The sequence below is a fragment of the Equus quagga genome, chromosome 1 (assembly GCF_021613505.1).
Source record: "Equus quagga isolate Etosha38 chromosome 1, UCLA_HA_Equagga_1.0, whole genome shotgun sequence".
Taxonomy (NCBI): Eukaryota; Metazoa; Chordata; class Mammalia; order Perissodactyla; family Equidae; genus Equus; species Equus quagga.
Window position 1 is genome coordinate 171,539,646 of NC_060267.1, and position 15,745 is coordinate 171,555,390.

Consider the following 15,745-nt stretch of genomic DNA (forward strand, 5'->3'; position numbering starts at 1 on the left):
AAATTGCATTCATGAATGGATCAAATCAATCACATGAAATCAATCACTCAATCAATCATGTTCCTTAGTCCCTGTCCACAGAACATATTAAGTGACAGTCACTGTCCTTAGGGACTTTTCATTGTTTCTCTTCTCTTCTGTGCCTGATGTGAACTATTTTTCACCAGACACACTTCCACTTGCACCCACCTTAGTCCCTGCCCCCTCAACCAGATCATCCTGAGTCCTCAAGATCTCCTATAAAGATAGGACAAAGGTCCATCTCCAGCTCCTTTCAAAGTCAGCACTTCTCCTCAGGATCACCAAAACTCCCACCCTCACCTTCAGCTCAGGAGACATGGTTCTGGCCCTTATCTCCTGCATTCCTTTCTCTCAACAAATCTTAGCAGCGAGCATCTCACTGGCTATCAGACAGCTCCCAGTCCTCCAACTCCAGGCTTCTGCACCAAAGCTGCTCCATGGACCATGATGGTCCATGATGATGGTTTTCCCATCTGCAAAGAAATGAGGAAAATAAGTGAAGACAACATGGAAAGTAAATACAAATATGTATGTCCTGGCTGTTCATGACAGTCCTTTATTCTGAGATTGTGGTTTCTATCTTTTTCATATTAAAATATTTTTTCTCTTATAAATGATGATGATTATAATAATTAGTTATTATCCTTACTGAGCAAAGTCAAAATTTGACAGTCCTTTCAGGGTCCTGGAATTTTTTACTTGAAAATTTACTAATTCATACAATCCAAAAGTCTGGGGAATCACCAAACCATTAGCAAACAGAAAACGTTTTGTTTGATTTGTTTTTAAGGTGAAGAGAGGAGAAGTTGATTCATGGGGTAAAATGCAAATAGTCCAGAAGAGATTACAAACTAAGCTTTGCCATTCAATCATCACACCTTAACACATCTCTTTCCTAAGATCAGATTTTAGAGTATGGGGGAGAGTGAGGAGCCTGGGGCACTGAGCAGCAATGAGGAAGATAGTCAGATGAGGGCAGGGGATCATCTGTGAACCATGCCAAGGGCTGGTTCTGTCTTAGAACTTTTGCCCTAAAAGGACTTCTTTTATTTCAGGGTACACTTTGATAATGACATATGCTGGCAACAGGACAAATGTGGACATCGTGGATAGTGTCCATATTCCTGCTGTATTTTGCTTCGTCACCGAAGGGAGCAAGGTTTTCCCCACTGAAACCTTGCCTGGCAAACAAATAAGGATCTAATTCTTATTTAGCCTGAGAGGATGCATAATGCTTAAATTCTTTGCCAAATATGCTAGGGGTGTTTCTTATTAAAAATCCATATGCTATTAGTCACTGAAACTGGGACTCAAAAACATAGCCAGGTCTAGAAAGTCAGTGAACACTGGGCGGTATTTTGGTTAGCCACGCCTACCAGCCTCAGAAGTGAATCCTGATACTCACATGGGGTGGGGTACTTGAGCCATTCATAACCCCAGTCCACAATCAAGGGAGTATTATCTTGCTACTCCCACAAGCCAAACTGAATGGAAATGAGTCACTACGTGACTGAATTGTATCCTTGGAACACCCACATTAGGCTGAAACTCGGGGTTCAATGGTCATTTTTCTGATTACTGTCTCACTCAGCAGCATGAGATCATGACGAGAACACACTGAGTTTCTCCTACAGAGTCTGGGGTGGACATTTCTTCCGGAAAGAGTAGATGGGCTCTCTCACTTCAGGAAATTTGAATCTGTTTTTTTCAGAGCCCACACTCAGTGCTGAAGACCTCTGGACATGGTGGTGTTCAGATTGTTATTTTCCAAAATGTTCCTAAACTATGGATAGGAAATATTCCTTATTTCTCTGGGAAACAGAGGCCCAGTTTCGATGAAATTGTATCAGTAAAAAAGTTAGAGTTAGGACATGAACTTCTTCACGTGTTATACATACTGAGACCGCTCTACCCCTGATTCCCAGATTTGGTCATAAAAAAAATTCCTACAATTTTCCAAAGGGTTCTTGACCATTGACCATCCAGAGAAAAGGTCAGATGGAAGGAATGTCCTCTTGGCCACAGAGCTAAGGCGTACATCTGGCAGCCAGAGGCGCAGAGCTGCAAGGAGCCAGCCTCGCAGTCACTGGAGGGCCTTTTGAGTCAGAATTCTCTCTTCCCAATTCAGGCCTCACAGTTGCCCCGTCCCTGGGAGTTTGAAAGCGTATTCTGACTTCAGTCCTGCCTGTGGCTGAGCACATCACCAACACAGGACGCCTGTTCTTCCTGCTTGCCGTGTAACTGAGATTTCCCCCAGGGGCTCCCCCATCCCTGAAGATCTAATGAGCGTGTGCTGAGCCCTCATTCCACGCCCTGGGAAAGTCTACTGTCCACTCCAAGACTTCTCAGCGTTCCAAAGAATTCTACGTTTTCATGGCCACCTCTGATTCCAACTCCCTGCCCCCACTTGTTCTCTGCTCTGCCCTTCCAGAGCTGTTCTTCTCTCTCCACTCAGGTACCAAACCAAATATGAAGCAGCCGTTTTGTAAAAAGTACAACTTATTTTTTAGCGCAGTTTTCAGTTCACAGCAATAATTAATGGAAAGTACAGAGTTCCCATACACCCTCTGCCCACAAACATACACAGCCTCCCCCACTATCAACATCCAGCACCAGAATGGTGCATGAGTTACAATCAATGAACCCACACTGACCCATCCTTAGCACCCAAAGTCCATAGTTTACAAAAGGATACGCTCTTAGTGTTGTACATTCTACGGGTTTTGATAAATGTATAGTGACAGATATCCACCTATTATAGCATCACACAGATTAGCTTCATTGCCCTAAAATCTTCTGTGCCCCTCCTATTCATCCCTCCAGAGCCCCAAGCCCTTGGCAACCACTGATTTGTTTTATTGTCTCCATAGTTTTACCTTTTCCAGAATGTCATATATTTGGAATCATGTAGTATGTAGCCTTCTCAGATTGGCTTCTTTCGCTTAGAATATGCATGTAAGGTTCCCCCATGTATTTTCATGGCTTGATAGCTCATTTCTTTTTAGCACTGGATAATATTCCATTGTCTGGATGTGCCACAATTTATCCATTCACCTACTAAAGGACAACCTGTTTACTTTAAGTTTTGGAAATTATGAATAAAGATCTCATAAACATCTGTGTGCAGGCTTTTGTGTGGATATAAATTTTCAATTCATTTGGGTAAATACCAAGGAGTGTGATTTGCTGGATCATATATGGTAAGAATATGTTTAGTTTTATAAGAAACTGCCAAACTGTCTTCCAAAATGGCTCTACCACTTTGAATTCCCACCAGCAATAAATGAGAGTTTCAGTGGTTCTACATCTTTTGGAATTTGGTGTCAATTTTTTGGATGTTAGCCACTCTAATACATATGTATTAGGTACTGAGGTACAATGTAGTATCTCATTGTAGTATCTCATTGCTGTTTAAATTTGTAGCTCTCCGGTGACATATGATGTTGAGCATCTTTTCTGATGCTTATTTATCATCTGTATATTTTCTTTGCCCATTTTTAATCAGGTTATTCATTTTCCTATTGTTGAATATTAAGAGTTCTTTGTGTATTTTGGATTAGTCCATTATCCAAATATTTTTTTGCAAATATTTTCTCTCCATCTGTGGCTTGTCTTCTCATTATCTTGAAGGTGATAGTTATTTTTATTCTCAATTTTCAAAGATATAATTCTGTCATCTTCTGGTTTCTATTGTTGCAATTGATATAATGGCTATAATTCCTTTCTTTCAGGTTTTTAAAAGATTTTTCTCTTTATCTTTGGTGTTTTGCAATACTATGATACATTCAGACATTGATTTGTTTTAATTTACCTTTCCTGAAACTATGGTACATCTTAAAGCTTTTAATTACATCCTTAATATGGGATTAATATTTTTCATGAGTTTTAGAAAATTCTTAGCCATTAACTTATCAAATACTGTCTTTCTCTCATTCTCCCTGTTTTCCTCTTCCAGCACTCCTATTATATGTACATTCGAACTTCTCCTTCTATCCTCCATGCCTTAAACTGCTGTTTCATGTTTTCCATCTCTTTACTTCTGTCTACATTTTGCATAATTTTCTCAGTTCTATCTTTTAATTTATGAATGCTAACTTCAGCTGTGTTTAACCTGCTAATTACCTGTTGTTAGTTTTCTAATGCTGCCCTAACAAATTCTCAGAAACTTAGCAGCTTCAAACAACACCCATTTATTATCTCACAGTTTCTGTGGGTCAGATGTCTGCCATGATGTGGTTAGATACTCTGCTTAGGGCTCACCAGGCTTAAACAAAGGCATCGGCCATGGCTGTGGTTCTCCTACAGGGCTTGAGGTCCTCTTCCAAGATCACTGTTGGCTGGAAGAATTCAGTTCTTTGCAGTTGTAGAACTGAGATCGCTGTTTCCTTGACTTGTGACTCCCTTCATCTTCAAGTCAACAATGGTGCATCAAATCCTTCTCATTCTTCTAACGCCGGGCTCAGCTTTCTGCTGTATTTCTCTCACTCCCTGCTCTGCCTTCCTCTTCTGTTTCTTAGGGTTCATAAGATTACAGTGGCCTCCCTGGATAATCTAGGATCATCTCTCTATTTTAAAGTTAGCTGATTAGCAACTTTAATTACATGTGTAAAATTCCTTTTGCCATGTGACACAATAGAACTATGGAGGCAGAGATCATAGGAGCCAAAATCGTGCCTACTACACTGTCCGCTGAGTTTCTTGTTTCATTGACTATATATCTAATTTCTAGAAATTCTAGTGGTAGGGGTTGTCAAATCTTCCCAGATTTTTTCATGGTGACTTATATTTACTTATGATTTTAGTTCCTTCTTTTATGTCTTTAGTCAATATTATCTGATTGTCTTGGGGGACCATTGTAACTGTTAAGTCTTGTGACCTTATTCACAATTAAGTGCTGTGCTGGAATCAGCTTCCCAACTGTGCATTCAATGATCTCACATTGGAAGCATGAAGTCAGTTATGGTGAGTGTATTTATGTCATGGAAATCAGCAAATGCTACTAAGTCAGCAAGTTTTTTTCTTTTCTTTTTGTGAAGAAGATCAGCCCTAAGCTAACATCTACTGCCAATCTTCCTCTTTTTGCTTGAGGAAGATTGTCACTGAGCTAACACCTGTGTCAATCTTCCTCTATATTTTATGTGGGTCACCACCACAGCATGGCTTGACGAGCACCCAGGATCCGAACCCCAGGCTGCCAAAGCGGAGTATGTGAACTTAACCACTACACCACCAGGCCAGTCCCCAGCAAGTTTTCTTCTTTTGAGGCTAGGTTTACTAGTATGTGTACCACTGCTTATAATAGATTTTGAATTTTGAGTTTTGAGCTCAAGTTGGACAGGGCTTTAAATGTAGAAATCCCATTCAACCTGCATTGAGGGGTCTGCAGTTGCCTCTACAAGTCCTTCCAGATGTTATCAGTCTGGAATCACCTTTTACTGCTGTTTTCTTAGTGTGGGCATCCCAGGACCACCATGTGGGGTGTGTAAATTTAAACCCCAGTCACATATGAAGCAGAGGCTCATGGTCATATATTCTTAGATTTTTTCTGTTTTTCCACACAGGGGTCAAATCAGACTAAGCCTAACAAACTTTCTCCCTGTGCCAACGAGTTGAATTTTCTAGCCCATCCCTTCTCTGTACTAATTGTCTTATTGAATGAGTACTGTCCAGTGGTTTTCAAATTATGTTCCCTGGAGGCCCGTGGGAGTCTAATAAATGACCCAGCTTCAAAGAGCAAGAGCAAAGTGAGCAGACTGTTCCCTCCGTCCTATAAACCAGAGTAGCACCCCCTTCTCCTCTCCTCACACTGCCACACAAGTACACACATGCATGCGCGTGTGCACTCACACACACACATTTTTTACATACATAACATATTAGTCTTCCTGGCAATATCACAAAGAAAATGTTTCTCTTTTTGAAAATTATGAAATTTCTGAGATATTCCAACTCCTTTACTTTAAAAATGGAGAAAGCGAGGCACAGAGGTGTTAGCCAATGACGTAAAATATAGTTCTGTGAGTTGGTAAAAAGAATTGAGGCTTGAATCCAGGTTCAAAGCAGATAGCAATGATATTTGGACCAAAAAGATTAAAAAGCCTTTCTGTAACTAGAGACACTTTGTGTGAGAAGGCCAGGCTTTCGTTTCTGATCAATGTGAAGAAACACACTGTGAGAGTGGTTAAGTCCATTGTTAAAGCTTCTAATTATATTACTAACAGTCTCCCCTAGTAATATTTGCTATTATTTTCTGAGTACAGTGCTCCACAGGCAATGCTTAGCATTTCATATGCATTATCATATTTAGTCTGCAAAACAATGCAGGGAGATAAACACTATCATTATCTCATTTTACAGAAGAAGACAATGAGATAAGTGATTTAGCTGTGGTCTCACGTGGCTCGTCAACAGGGGAGTGAGGGTTGAAGCCAGGCTGTCTGGCTCCAGAACCCAAAGGCCTTCCTGCTGCCTACCTCTGCTGTCTTCCCTCCTCCCTGGTCTCTCTGCTGGAGGCAGAGTCAAGGCCACAGATGCTGCGAACTGCTTGACCACATCCACCACTCAGTTCCATCAGATTATTTGAAGATTCCATGTTTGTGAATTCTCGCTAAAATTTATTTTAATCCAAAAATCAATACTCCAGATATTTCCCCTGTCATTACTGGACTTGTGCATGTGCAGAGGGCAAAAAATTTAAGTCAAGGGAGGTGCACGTTCCCAGCGGCAGTGGAACAAGGCCGTGCTCAGACTCCTCGTTTCAGCTCCATACTATAAACAAGGGTCCTTCTTGTAGCGTATTTAATGCCATGTTTTTCATATTTTTGTGCTTTTTGCTGGTGATTCTCTATTTAAAATTGCCCCAAGCATAGCACTAAAGTGCAGTCTAGTGTTCCTAAAGGCGAGAAGGCTGTACCGTGCCTTATGGAGAAGGGATGTGCTAGATAAGCTTTGTTCAGGCCTGAGTTATGGTGTTGTTGGCTGTGAGTTCAACGCTAATGAATCAACAATACAGATTAAATAAGATGTCTTCAAACAGAAACACACATAAAACAAGGTTATATATTGATTGGTTGATGAAAACGTGACCACGGGAGGCTCGCAGGGACCTAAGCCCATATTTCCCCTGGGGGCAGTGATTTAGTATTTGCTAATTCTGGGTTCCTGGTGACTCTATAGAACATAACTACTGTGATTAATGAGAATAGACTGTATTTCATCCTGCCTTATAACCAGCCTCACCTAAGGGTTTTAAGTGGAGCAGCAGCCAGTACCTTGGGAAGACCACATGGATGAAGCCCTTTCATCTCCAAGTCTCTTATGGCTTGGCCTCTGGAAGCCCTGCCCGACCACCTACAGGGCTGCAGGCAGCGCCCTCTGCTCTTGCTTTACCCTCCACAGAGGGGAACCTGGTAATCAGGAAAGAAACTCCCTCACAAGATAAACAGTGAGTAGAGTGTACATATGGTGGAAAATAAATGGCTCTTGGTACCATGTTGTGGAAATTATCTCACTCAGGTAGATAAAGGAGGAGGGCGAGCCCAGGTGGCACTGTTGAGTCCCCTCCTCCATTACATGGCCCATTCGTGACGTGTGCACCAGTGTCTTCGAGAAAACTCCATCGCTACACTGAGCACTCTCAGAACTGGGCTGTCCCCTTTTCGTGTGGCACTCTGTTTTGACGCTGTACCCCACCATGGCCGTGACAGCCTGCCAGGGCTTGGGGTTCGTGGTTTCACTGATCGGGATTGCAGGCGTGATTGCTGCCACCTGTATGGACCAGTGGAGCACCCAGGACTTGTACAACAACCCTGTGACAGCTGTATTCAACTACCAAGGGTTATGGCGCTCCTGTGTCCGAGAAAGCTCTGGCTTCACCGAGTGCCGGGGCTACTTCACCCTGCTGGGGCTGCCAGGTAAGGGCCGGCACCTGGTAGGCTGGCGGGGGAGATGGAGCAGACGGGGGATCGCAGCCTTTGCCTGGGCACCACAGAGGGACCGCTGGGGAGGGAAGAGCAACAGCCCCACCAGCAGGGTGGGACAGGAGTGCAGGAGCCTTAGGGAGAGGAGCTCGCTGGAGCTGTCAGGTCTCTGTTCCCCTAACTGGGTGGTGCCCAATTTTCCCCAAGGGGCACATTTTTAAAATAACTCCTATGTGAGCAATGGCATTGAGTCTCAATCACCCACGGGAATAGGATTTGGGAGACCCAGACTTTAGCCACTTCCTTCCTTTAGCCCCAAGAGTCCCCCTCCCTGAATCGGGGACTATGAATCTCCTGAACAGAGTTCCATCTCCCGTCCTCCTTGGGTCTTCTCCCAGCTTCCAGGGAATTCTAAGCACGTAGCAGCAACAGAAATGGGGCAGAGGAAAGGGCCAGAGAAAAAGAACCGAGTGCTATGTTTCTCTGGGGTGTGCCAGATGGGCCCCTTCTCTGTGGCTCCAGGCTCCTGACCTCCAGAAAATATGGGTCACCTGCAACCAGAATCAGGGCACTCTCTGCACAGAGGACTTTTGTGGCAAGTGAACTCTACCACACGGGGAAAGGTGTGTGGGCTGTGGTGCCCACTGCCCCAGATCAGCGTGTTACTCACACAAGGATTGTGTGTTTGTTCGCTCAGTAGATTGGGCATTTTAACTTGAAGAAAAATTCAAGTCACAAGAGTAGAGAATGTTAAAACTGTCCTTCATTCAAGTAACAGAGTAAGACAATGGATAAGCTTGTCATTTTCATTTTTTGGTTCTTTGTTCCTTCCATAGATACATATCAAAGTCTTGAGAGGGGCATTGATCTAAGGCGGGCATTGCAAGGAGGATCAGAAATAGAAAGTAGGGCTGTCCCTTCCGGGAACTTGGTATTTGACGGTAGGGTCAAGACTTTAAGACATGCACAGAAGGCACCAAGTGAAGACTTCGGTCACATGGTGATTCATTCTTTTATACCTTCCACACATTGATGGAGGGCTCGCTACAACCTTAGGGTTCTGTGGGCCTGGCACCCCCAAAAATGTGAACGCACACCCCAAGCTGGATAAGACAAGGTACCAAGTGAGGAGGAGAGAGGACCAGTGCTGCAGGAGAGGAGATGAGGAGGGAACTGCTCAGGGGAGCCTTTACCGAGGAGGAGAAACCACAAATGAACCTTGAAAGGTGGTTAGGATTTGGAGGGGCAGAATCACAGAACAAAAATCTGCATGAGCAAAGGCATGAGGGCGCTCCCACCCGAGTCTTACTCAGGGGAAAGTGAAAGAAAGACACTGGGTGGGAAGAGGGTGCATGTGGGGATGATTATGGAGAGCACTGAATGCCAGGCTAAGAGAGGAAGGGCCTGGGTATGAACAGGAGAACATGAGCCCCATCAGTGGGTGACCAGCTGTCGATTCGTTGGGGTCTCCCTCCTCTAGGCACTGGAGGGAAGGGGAGCCACTCCCAGGTCCATGTGTCCTGCTGGCCCTGCCTTAGCTCTGAGTCTAACCACCTGCCCTGGGATTCTCCCTCACCTCAAAGGCAAAACGCCCAAAACTCTCCAGAGACTAGGGACGTGGGTCCACACAGAGCTAGAGGCCATGATGGAGAGAACCAGCCTGGGGCTGACCTCATACCACACAAGTACCCGAGTGACATCTGAGGGGCTCATACTGCTTCACAAAGGGCAGGTCACCGCGGCAACCCATGCACTGGCACTGAGTAAGCTGCCTTGCTATCTTGTCTGTAATCTCTACAAACCACCCTGAGAGCCTGGTGTGATTATCGTACGTTTAGAAACAAGGAAACCAAGTTTGTGTAACTTGCCCAAGGTCATATACAGATGGAGACTGAAGGAACTCAGCCTTTGTCCTGCCTGCACCCAAGCCCCAGGCCACAGCCCTAACAGGGAGCCCAGAAGCTCTCAGACACAAGCAGACACCTCTCCTGACTAGGAGCTTTCTACCCCCAATGCAGAGGCGCCTTCCTAGCCTCTTCTCTTGCCGAAGTCTGGTGCCGCAGCCCCACACGGTCCTCTCCTTGGGAGTGTCCTGGACTAACAACAGGTGCCAACACCCTCCATACTTGTCTTACAGATGGAGACTCGCAGGAGCAAAGAGACTTGCCCAAGCTCACAGAGTTAGAACCAGGCCAGACGGAAACTGCCTGTTAGGCCTTTTCTTAGAACCTGTGTGTGTGTGTGTGTGTGTATGAAAATCCTGTGACTAGGTAGTTTAGAGAAGTATTTTCCAAAAATAGTGTTGTAGGAATCCCTTTTAAAAGAAAAAGAATTCTTGCAGACCCTCAATGTTGATTTAAATTGTAGTTATTTTAATGTCACTTTAATACATACGAGTATAACAATAGATTTAGATTCCTCATGTATACACATCTTATATACATACAAACATCACATTTGCAAATGTAATCTAAATAGCACTAAAAAACAAATAAACCCAAATTTAAAACTTAATTTGGTGTTGGGGGTAGTGTTCACTTGCATTGGGAGTTTAACAGGATCCTCTCCTGTGGTAGTGAGGGGGCTGCCCCTTGGTAGCTCTTTGCCGTTCTTGTTCACAAGAGGTAAGGTGGCCTTGTGGCGCTACTGAAATGCGGCTCGAAGGCTATCAACCCAATTATTTCTGGAATTGGGGAGGGAAAGTTCTCTGCTGTGTATTTACTGCCACTAATTGTTGCAATCAACTACGTGCAAAGACAGGACGGTGCCATGCTTCCTGGTGGGGTTTCTGTGGTTTGGAGCACCAGGGCGCAGGTGCCTGAGCGCGGAGGGCCAGTGCCACAGGGCGGGGAGAAATTCCCCGTGTTCTGTTTGAGCTAGAGTGAGCTCTTTGTGTGTGTGCCAGTTGAGGACATCACTTGGCTGTCCCCTGGTATAAACATGATCAAAAACACCAACATAAACATAAACCAGGAGTGGCCAGCCAGAGGATCTGGAACATGCTTGTTTTAATTTCCTTTCCATTGCCATTGAAACAAAGGCACAGAATTTTAAAATTTCCATTGAGAAGCTTCACACTCCCGAGAATGCAAACACAGACTCTCAGGCTCAGAGGCAAGAAGTCAGGCACAAGCAAACCCTCCAGAGAAACCCCAGGCATAGGACCGGTGGCCACCCTCCTAGACCAAATCATTTCATGGCCCATAACCAGCAGCCAACTGGTCCCAGGCTGACTAGGTTTAAACAAGGTCTCCTCTTGGTAAGGACAAGGAAGGAAAAGCAAAGGCCTTTGGCCCTGTCACACACGGGGAAGTAATAGGGAAATAAATAATAACACAGAAATTGTGACATTAGAAGGAATATTTATTCATTCAACACACATTTGTTAAGCACTTACTCAACAGTGCTCCAGGCTGTCTGTATACGGGAAACATAGAAACATAGAGATATCAAAAGGCTCACAAATCCAGAAAGAGAGACATTGAGGAAACAGATCATTGCAATACAAAGTTCCTCAGCCTCAGCACTATTGACAGTCTGGGCCATATAATTCTTTCCGTAGGCTGCTTTCCTGTGCATTACAGGATCTTTAGCAGCATCCCTGGCCTCCACCCACTAGATGGGAGTAGCGGCACCCTCCCCCTCCCAGTTGTAACAAATGAAAATGCCTCTAGACATCGCCTTATGTCCCCTGGGGGGCAAAATCAGCCCCCATCAAGAATCCCTGCAGTAAAGTATAGCAAGTGCTATGCGTCGTACAGGCTGCAGACACGAGGAGAGGAAGGCTTCCTAAAGGAAATGATGAGTGAGCCGAGTTACCAGCGACATGTACAAGGTACCCCAGAGGATAAGGAGGCAGACAGAGAAACACCATCTGGGAAGATTCAGTGGCATGAGAGAGCGTAGCGTGTTAGGACAATTAAAATTGCTTGGTTCTGTGTGTGTGATATGAGCCAGGGAGGGGATGCGGCACAATGAGACATGTTAAACGTGTCTTAGGAAGAATATCTGTAAATATTCGGCAAGAATGAAAATTAATAAGGAAGCTTTACTAAGAAGAATTTAAAAGCCTAAATTAAATGAAAATATATACTACAGGTTCCTAGATAGGAACATTATAAAGATGTGAATTTGTCCCTAACTGATGTATGATAATAAGTAACATATTTACTAATTTATTATTAACAATAACAAAATTTATTGAGATCTTACTATGTGCCAGGCATTGGGTTAAGGAATTACCGTATATTAATATACCTAAGTGACATAATTTTATATATTTACACTTTAGTTTTCTCAACAACCCTGTGAGGTAAGCAGTATTATTATTTCCTTTTCATCGATGAGGAAACTGAAGCCCGGAGAGGTTAACAATGTCCCAAAGACACAGTCATACTTAGTAGTCAGTGTAGTACTAGGTGTCAGGGCGAGGATTCAGGCCCAGGCAGACTGCCCCAGAGCCCAAGCGCTTCTTCTCCATTACGAGAATTCTAATCAAAACACCAGTAAGGGTTTTCCTCTGGGAACGTCACAAAGTGTTTATCTATAAAAAGTAGCGGATGAAATTAACTTTTGAAAGTTTTTTTAAAGAAGAAAATAAAATTGGGGGGCTAACTGCCAGATATTCAACCAAATTCCAATGCTGTAATAATTAAAAGAGTGCTTTGGCCCAAAGATGGACAGACAGGTCAATGGAACAAAATCTAAAATCAGGAGGACGCATCTGTGAATTTAATGCTGTAGACAGAGGGGGTTCCACCAAGCAGTGGGGGGACGGTTACCCAATTGGTGCTGCAGAAATTATTGACTATAAGCCAAAATAGATTCCAGACTGATTAAATGTAAAAATACATGATAGTTTTAAATCTTCTAAAATTCTAAAATAATCCTAAAATCGTTTCTATCTCCTAAACGGAAAATAAATTCCTAAGACAGAAATGGTGGAGGATAACACAAAAGAAACGAAACTCATTTGACTGCACCATTCAACAAATATTTGGGAAGCGTGTATTATGCACCACGGACTGGGGAGCACATTTTCTCTAAACCATTAAAAAAATTAAAAAGCAAATAATCAATGGGAAAAGATCTTTTCAGTAATCATAGCAATATATTAAGATCTTTAACAAATAAATAATTCATATAAATTTATAGGAAAAGTGCTAAAATTCCAGTAAATAAATGAGGAAGTACAAACTGAAAACTCAAGAAAAGAACAAAACCAATGCTTCATAAATATTTGTTTAAAAAAAAAAGTTTCAAACTGATTAGTAGTCAAAACCATGCAAATTAAAACAGGCGATCACGTACAAGTCCCCAAACTCACAGCGTAGGTCAGGGTGTAGTGAGGCAGGAGCTTTAGAATACTGCTGCCAGGAGCAAAATTCGTGGAAAACAGTCTGGTTCTACATAAAGAAGATTTTTTAAAACTTCACACCTTTTGACATCTTAATTCCACTCTTAGGAATCTATCCTAAAAAAGTAATCCAAAATGCTGGCAGGGAGTTATATGTAAAAATGTTCCTCATAATGTCGTTTTTCATACCAAAAAAATTGGAGGAAGGGTACAATCTAACTGTATAAGAATAGATGCTGTTTAGGTGAATAATAGCATTTCTACGTATTAGAATACTAGTATGTTTATGTTAAAATACTAACTTGCTCATATGGAATTAAATGTTTAATATAAAACATGTTGCAAGATGTTTACAAGGAGCTTTCATTGCACATGTATGCAATTAAGTGAAAAGAGCAAAACATCAAATTGTACAATCTCTTAATCATTTCTATATATATATATATACAGAGAATGGATAAAAAGGAAATATGCCAAATATTTTGTGTAGGATTTAAAATTACAAGTGACTTGTTAACACTTTCTCTACTTTCAAATTTTCTATTAATAGTACCAAAAAGTAGAATCAGAAATTGGGGATAAACAATGTGGTGATATTTTAAAAGAAAAAAAATAATAGTTGTACCAATCATTTGTCTTGCTAGCATACTAATTTTACTCCTCCCTAATTCCTGGATATAATATTTTATAATGCTATTTGACCACCATTTTTACCTAATTACCATAGATGGTGTTATATTAACATTCCTAAAAAGCTGTAAAGAAAAAGTGGGAGACTGGGCCAGCCCGGTGGCACAGAGGTTAACTTCGCACGTTCCACTTCAGCGGCCTGGGGTTCGCCAGTTCAGATCCCAGGTGTGGACATGGCACCGCTTGGCAAGCCATGCTGTGGCAGGCATCCCACATATAAAGTAGAGGAAGATGGGCACGGATGTTAGTTCAGGACCAGCCTTCCTCGGCAAAAAGAGGAGGATTGGCAGCAGATGTTAGCTCAGGGCTCATCTGCCTCCAAAGAAAGAAAGAAAAGGAAAATTGGAGGAAACGTTTTCTCCAATGTCAGTAAAATAATATAAGCTCCTGGAAATTTATAACCCACAATGACACTGCCAGAGCTACATTTAAACCTGAATATAGGAATTCTTTCCCCTAAGAAGTCAGGAAAAAACTTTGTTCCATTTTAAAGGTGATTAAACAAAGTTGTACCAACCCCATTATTGTTAAACAGAATCAGACCATGAATTATCTCAGAGATACATTTAATACGTTTTAACAAAGCCTATTGCCATGAACAAGGAAGCCAGATTTTCCTCTTGGACCCCAATTCACTCTGTCAGTGATGGCAAAAGCAGTGGCCCACTCATTTCAGAGCACAGAAAACTCACCAGAAAGTAAAAAATATCATCTTCCAGATGTTTTAAAACATGTAAATATTTGCTTCACATAAAAAAATTGTGCAGACTTACAATTTCTCTCTACTCATTCAGTATTCTACTTTGGTTGAGGTAGCTTTAGTTTATCCTTTAAAATTAACTTTTCCTCCTTCCAAAAAAATAAAGTCACTGTCACCATTTCAAACAGGAAAGAAAGCTTAATGCATTATTACCTATGTAACTTTTTTCCCTGTCTTGCAATTTTGCATAAAAACATTTGCATAGGGAAGTGGGAGGGAAAACTACCAGGAGTGAGAATAGATAACTTGTAATAACCTATTTTTTACATTTTGCCATTTTCAATCTATTATTTCAGTGGCATTATTGTCAATGTGTTTGAGGGGTGTTAAGCAAATGTCATAAAATGAACACCAGAAACAAAAGTCTGACAGATCTCTTTATGAATAAAAAGCCTGCCTCTTGTTTGAAATAAGATTAAAGTGGACTCTGTCCACAGAAACAGTGGCAGAATCATTCCCGAATTATTCCAACATTTTCCAATCTAATTGATTAATCCCCGTCCACCAGCAGAGACCAGAGTCACTTTGTCTATTGTCCCCTCCTCCCCTTTTAGGGTTGGTCCTCTAGCTCAGTTCAGGGGAGCCACAGCCACCAACACCATTCCATTTTAAGTCACATACTCTCGCTTATGCTCTTATTTTGAGTTTCCTGGTTCATGCTTCCTTCTCTACAAACGCAGATCACAGAACCTAGAGCAAGGTGTGCAGCTGAGGGGAGTGTTGCCTCCATTCAAACTAGGGGGGAGACCTTCCATATTTGCTTTCTGTGTTTGCTGGGAGTAAAGCTGTGGGAGCGCCGGGAGGGTGCGCCCAAGATAACATTGAAACGTCCAGATGGACAGGCTTGTTTCCTGGGGAGAACCTGTACAGGGTAGAGATTGGGGTGTGGGTGTGTGTGGGTGTGTTTCAGGGCCTTGAAATCCAGATTTGGGGAATGACCAATTAAACTGTATCTGAATTCAGAGACCAGCCACATGACCCACGGGAAGCCACAGATTG

At 42.5% G+C, this 15,745-nt stretch overlaps 1 protein-coding gene across 1 annotated transcript in view; it reads right to left on the reverse strand.

Moving 5' to 3' along the window:
* Positions 1-319: 319 nt before the first annotated feature.
* DZIP1L (DAZ interacting zinc finger protein 1 like) overlaps positions 320-15,745 on the reverse strand; it is a 104,420-nt gene continuing 88,994 nt past the window's right edge. The window contains exon 23 of the transcript XR_006889011.1: positions 320-494. The gene's annotated coding sequence lies outside the window, so the exon portion shown is untranslated. The remainder of the gene's footprint in view (positions 495-15,745) is intronic.